This window comes from Triticum urartu, chromosome 1 (genome assembly GCF_003073215.2).
Source record: "Triticum urartu cultivar G1812 chromosome 1, Tu2.1, whole genome shotgun sequence".
Taxonomy (NCBI): Eukaryota; Viridiplantae; Streptophyta; class Magnoliopsida; order Poales; family Poaceae; genus Triticum; species Triticum urartu.
Genome location: NC_053022.1, coordinates 321,580,991 through 321,587,072, shown reverse-complemented (window position 1 = coordinate 321,587,072; position 6,082 = coordinate 321,580,991).

Genomic DNA, 6,082 nt, shown 5'->3' with positions numbered 1-6,082 from the left:
GAAATGTTTGGAGTAACATAATATGTTACTATAACATAACGCAAACCAAAGCACAATGAGTCTATAATGTAATAAATGCAATCATCTATGATACTACTTGTATGTTACTTTGCACTATGAAGGTAGTAACAAAGACTAGTGTCATATGCATGACACTAGTCTAAGTTACTCCCCACTATAACCTGCCTTAGAGAAACGACGAGGTTGAAGAGATTGCTCTACACGGACTCCAAGAAATAATATGGTGTCAGATGGATGTCGTGGTGGTGGCGTGTGCCGTACTCCTGGACGTGAATGCTTGTTCTGGCCCATGCCGCCCTACTACTCCTACTACTTACTCCTACTAGTATATAGTATACTAGTATCGAGGATTCGAGGTGCTGGTTACGTACAACGAACACATTAACATATGGCTACAGTAAAAACACCCACCCGACGCGCGAAGCATGTGAAGCTAGTACAAATTTAGAGAAGCGACTCGAAAGCCATTCATAAATTTAGTAAGTTTATCACAGGCATATCATTTTATTACATACAACAGGTCATCAACCCACATCGACAACGAGGATACATTATAAATACTAAAGTTTCACCACACAACAAATAACAAGCCATGAAATGAACTTCAACTCAACCATTCCGCGGCGTTGGAAACGCTTGCTTTGAACCACAACTGATTCTCTGGGACGGGCCATCTGTTGTCGATCTGGAGACCAATGCAGGATCGATCATCCAAGCTGAAGCGGCCTACTATATCAGTACGAGGGTAGGGAACCACCCAAATGTCCGAGGTATAGACACAGTTGCTTCTCATAAATGTGTCAGCGGTAGTTGGATCGCCTTTCACCATCATAGGATAGTTTTGTCCAAGGAAGAGTGAGTTTTCTCCAAGACTATCAATTCTGTGCCAGGGAGAAGGAGTTGGCGCTAGCACACTAGTATCCATCCCGAATACCATGCAACGGGTGTTGGAATAGGTCCGGAGAGTGCGACCATGGGAGACACCTGCTTCCTTACCAGTAACATCATCAGTGGGTTGTATACACACAAGAAGAGGTGATCCATCGGAATTAGTTGCCAGGCGCCACAGAGTATATCGGCGCTGCTCGTCCTCATGCTCGTGATCATCACCATCGTCATCTCCCCCTTGGTTATAAAATTTTTCAAGTATAGGTGGTGGGATGTTCATAAGACCTTGGAAACACAAGAAGAAGGTTAATTAGTAAAGGGAAACTTGCTAACCCACATGCATGTGGATGAAACAATTATAATTACGATGGAAGACAAACGTACCGAAACTACTAGGATGCCATGCAAAAACAGTGCCACGAGTGGTGGCAGCAAACACAAGGCCCTCGTATTGAATTGCATCACAATACTCATCCGTGTACAGAAATTGATTTTTGAGCAATATCCATCGAGTCGAACCACAAAGGACGGCAACAAGCTTGTCAAAGATAGAAACAACTTGATAGTTGTTGTAATTCCAAGAGCGGTTGGGAACTTGACAAATTGCTATCTTCTGTAGAAGACAGTCACCATGATCGTATTTGAACGTGCGTACATTACCGGTGTGCTCAACCTCTGGGCAGTGTGCTGAGATTTTTGGAAGTGGAACCTGGTGACGAGCGTACACATTCACAAGTTCCCACTCGCAGTTGGACCCAATGTAAACAACCCAATCTCCATTTGCGCCCGCCCAAGCCTTGCCCTCGAGCGATGGCATCTTAACATCATACGTATCATTATCAAGCGGCATCAACTGGCACAGGGCGAGGCCTCCGTCGTGCCGGCGCCAGTCATCAGGGTCACGGCAAAGAAGATAGGGGAGATCAAACCGCTCCTTGACTCTTGGGTTCTTTGTAATGATGTTATTAGTTGAGTCGAGAATGGGCTTGAACGAACCTGCCATGCTAGCCAAGGTGATGACGTCGCACCGATCAATGAGTTCCTCCACCACGCCATCTTTCAGATCGGGGCAAGAATAACGGGGTCGTTTCCGGCCTGTTCCCTCCATGGAGAAGACGATCGAACAATGGCAGAAGAAAGGGTGAAGGGCTGAAGAAAAATGGAGGAGGGAGAGGAAGAGCGTGCGATATCAGTTCCAAATCGAGAGGGAAAGGCAAAGAGTCGGTGGACAGTTGCGAGTTTGCCACGGTTCACGAAGAGGCGCCCCGGCCTACATGTCCGTTCAGAAATACTGGGCTGTGCGGGACACTCTGGCCTGTCTAGACAACCTTTTCTTTTATGTTTACCACAGACCAGCCCAGTAGTTTTTTTTCTTTCTGAAAATGGCTAGCCCAGTTCTTTTGTAATTTGTCAAGTAAGTCGCTTTATCAGGCCTGCTGGGCTGCAAATCTTTCAAGACGAGGAGAGCTTCATTCGGCTGGCCGAGAAAATGGCCTATCAGTAATGAGAAATGGGTTGTACATTTTTAAAACACATCAAACCGGCAATTATTTTCAAATATCTTTTTTTCATTTCGAGATTTTAAATTGCATTGATTTTTATGCGTGGACAATTTATTGGATTTTATATTGATATACATTTATTTTTAAAATCAGTCTGAATGTGACTCGAAATTTCGGGATTAAAAACAGTTCAGACCGCACCGACATATGCAAAATTTCGTATAATTTTTTAACCGTGGCCACAATATGGGCTGTAATGCTAACATAAAGAATATGGGCTCCAAAAAACCCGTAAGAATTAGAAAATGGGCTGTAAATTATTTGAAATAATGACAGATGGGATGTATGCTGTTTTCCACAGATTTGAGGCTTTCCATAGATGGCCTGTATACAGTTAGATGTCCATCCAACGGCCGTCGTGCTTCTTCAATCTCCGCTCTTCCTGCTCCAGCCGCTCAAACAAGCGCCGGCGGGACTGCCTGCTCCCTCCTCCCCGCGGCTGGATGTGCTGCCGCGCAGGCCTCACTGCCCCACCGTACTCCCATCGCTGGCCTAGCCATCCCTCTACTCACCCACACCTGCTGTTATTCTCCGGCGACGGCAGACGAACCAGTAAACCCTCGTACAGTCGTACTCCCCTCCGCGTGGGAAACAAAAACAACGGTCGAGTCTTCCCTGCCTCCGTGTCGTTCCCTTCCTAGGCCTCACCGTCGTCCACCGCCCTGGTGCTCTCGGCGTGGCGTGGTTAGTGTGGTCAATGACCGACATGCATCTGAAGTGGACTGTACGTGGAGAGGCTGACAGCTGGGTCCATGGCCGCACGCAAGGAAATGCCTCCTTATTACGCGCAAAATAATGATTTCCTCCACCTGACATCTGGGACCCACCGAAACGGCCTCTGTATTTCGCGAAAAAAACGTTACCGCCGCTGACAGCTCGGACCCACCAGCTATATCTTCGCACGCAAGGAAGTGCCTCCTTATTACGCACAAAAAAATGAATACTCCCCCTGCTAGCTGGGACCCAGTATAGTGGGCCTACTAAGTTGACGGGGACGAAGGGCTTTGTCAACTTAGTCAATATGCACAATTCTAGCTCGACTGACCGTACGATGTCCATCCAACGGCCGTAGTGCTTCTTCAACATCTGGTCTTCTTGCACCAGCCGCCCAAAGCAGCGCCGGTCATGCCGCCTGCTCCTGCCTCGCGTGGCCGGCTGTGCTGCCGCGGAGGCCTCACCGCCCCCATACTACTCCCACCACTGGCCAGGCCATCCCTCCACTCCACTCACCCACACCCCCTGTTATTCTGCGGTGACGGCAGCGCAGCCGAACCAGTGAACCCTCGTACTCCTCTACGCGTGGGCATCCACTGCCGCATCTTCCCCGGCTCCGCGTCGTCCCCTTCCTAGGCCTCGCCGTTGTCCACCACCGTGGTGCTGTCGGCGCGGCGTGGTCAATGTGGTCAACGACCGAATTCCATCGGAAGAATACTATACGTGGAGAAGCTGACAGCTGGGTCCACGGCAGCCGCAAGGAAGTGCCTCCTTATTACGCGGAAAATAATTATTCCTCCACCTCACAGCAGGGACCCACCGGACGCCCACAAGTATATCGCAAAAAAAACGTTTGCCCCTGACTGCTGGGACCCACCAGACGGGCCACCGTATTTCGCGAAAAAAACGTTCCCCCTGCTGTCAGCTCGGACCCACCGGAAGTGCCTCCTTATTACGCACAAAAAATGAATACCCCCTGCTAGCTGGGACCCACCTTAGTGGCAGGCTGACTTGTGGGCGTACTAAGTTGACGGGGATGGAGGGTTTTGTCAACTTAGTCAATATGCACGATTCTAGCTCCAGTGACCGTACGATGTCCATCCAACGGCAGTAGTGCTTCTTCAACCTCTGGTCTTCTTGCTCCAGCCGCCCAAACCAGCGCCTGTCGTGCCTCGTGCTCCTGCCTCCCGTGGCCGGCTGCGATGCGGCGGAGGCCTCACCGCCCCTACTACTCCCACCGCTGGCCAGGCCATCCCTCTGCTCACCCACACCCCCTGTTATTCTGCGGCGACGGCAGCCTCACACCACAGCGAACCAATGAACCCTCGTACTCCTCTACGCGTGGGCATCCACTGCCGCGTCTTCCTGGCCTCGCCGTCGTCCACCGCCCTAGTGCTCTCGGTGCGGCGTGGTCAACGTGGTCAAGGAACGGCTTCCATCGGACGTGGACTGTACGTGGAGAGGTTGACAGCTGGGTCCACGGCCGCAGCAAGGAAGTGCCTCCTTATTACGTGCAAAATAATTATTCCTCCACCTGACAGCGGGGACCCACCGGACGGGCCACCAGTATTTTTAGAAAAAAATCTTTCCCCTTGACTGCTGGGACCCACCGGACGGGCCACCGTATTTCGCGAAAAAAACGTCCCCCCCACTGTCAGCTCAGACCCACCGGAAGTGCCTCCTTATTACGCACAAAAAAATGAATACTCCCCCGGCTAGCTGGGACCCACCTTGCTGGGAGGCTGACTTGTGGGCCTACTAAGTTGACAGGGACGGAGGGCTTTGTCAACTTAGTCAATATGAACGATTCCAGCTCCAGTGACCGTACGATGTCCATCCAACGGCTGTAGTGCTTCTTCAACCTCTAGTCTTCTTGCTCCAGCCGCCCAAAGCATCGCCGGTCATGCCGCATGCTCCTGCCTCCCGTGGCCGGCTGTGCTGCCACAGAGGCCTCACCGCCCCCTACTATTCCCACCGCTGGCCAGGCCCTGCGGCGACGGCAGCCTCACACCGCAGCCGGACCAGTGAACTATCGTAGTCCTCTCCGCGCGGGCTTCCACTGCCGCGTCGTCCCCTTCCTAGGCCTCGCCGTCGTCCATCGCCGTGGTGCTCTCCGCGCGGCATGGTCAACGTGGTCAAGGAACAACTTCCATTGGAAGAGTACTATACGTGGAGAGGCTGACAACTGGGTCGACGGCCACAACCTAGTTTTTTTGTGATTTGCCAAGTAAGTTGCTTTGTCAGGCCTGTTGGGCTGCAAATCTTTCAAGACGAGGAGAGCTTTCATTCAGCTGGCCGAGAAAATGGCACATCAGTAATGAGAAATGGGTTGAACATTTTTAAAACACATCAAACCGGCAATTAGTTTCAAATATCTTTTTTTTCATTTCAAGATTTTAAATTACATTAATTTTTATGCGTGGAGAATTTGTTGGATTTTATATTGATATACATTTATTTTTAAAATCAGTTTGAATGTGAGTCGAAATTTCGGGATTAAAAACAGTTCGGACCGCACCGAAATATGCAAAAATTCGTATAATTTTTTAACCATTGCCACAATATGGGCTGTAATGCTAACAAAAAGAATATGGGCTCCAAAAAAACCTTAAGAATTAGCAAATGAGCTGTAAATTATTAGAAATAATGGCAGATGGGCTGTATGTTGTTTTCCACAGATTTGAGGCTTTCCTAAAAAAAGGTTGACGCACAAGCACTGACTGTTGGATGTCCATCCAACGGCCGTCGTGCTTCTTCAATCTCTGCTCTTCCTGGTCCAGGCGCTCAAACAAGCACTGGCGGGACTGCCTGCTCCCTCCTCCTCGCGGCCGGCTGTGCTGCCCCTACGGAGTGAGTCACCCTTGAGTCCACTGCCCCCATGGGGCAAGGATTCGGGA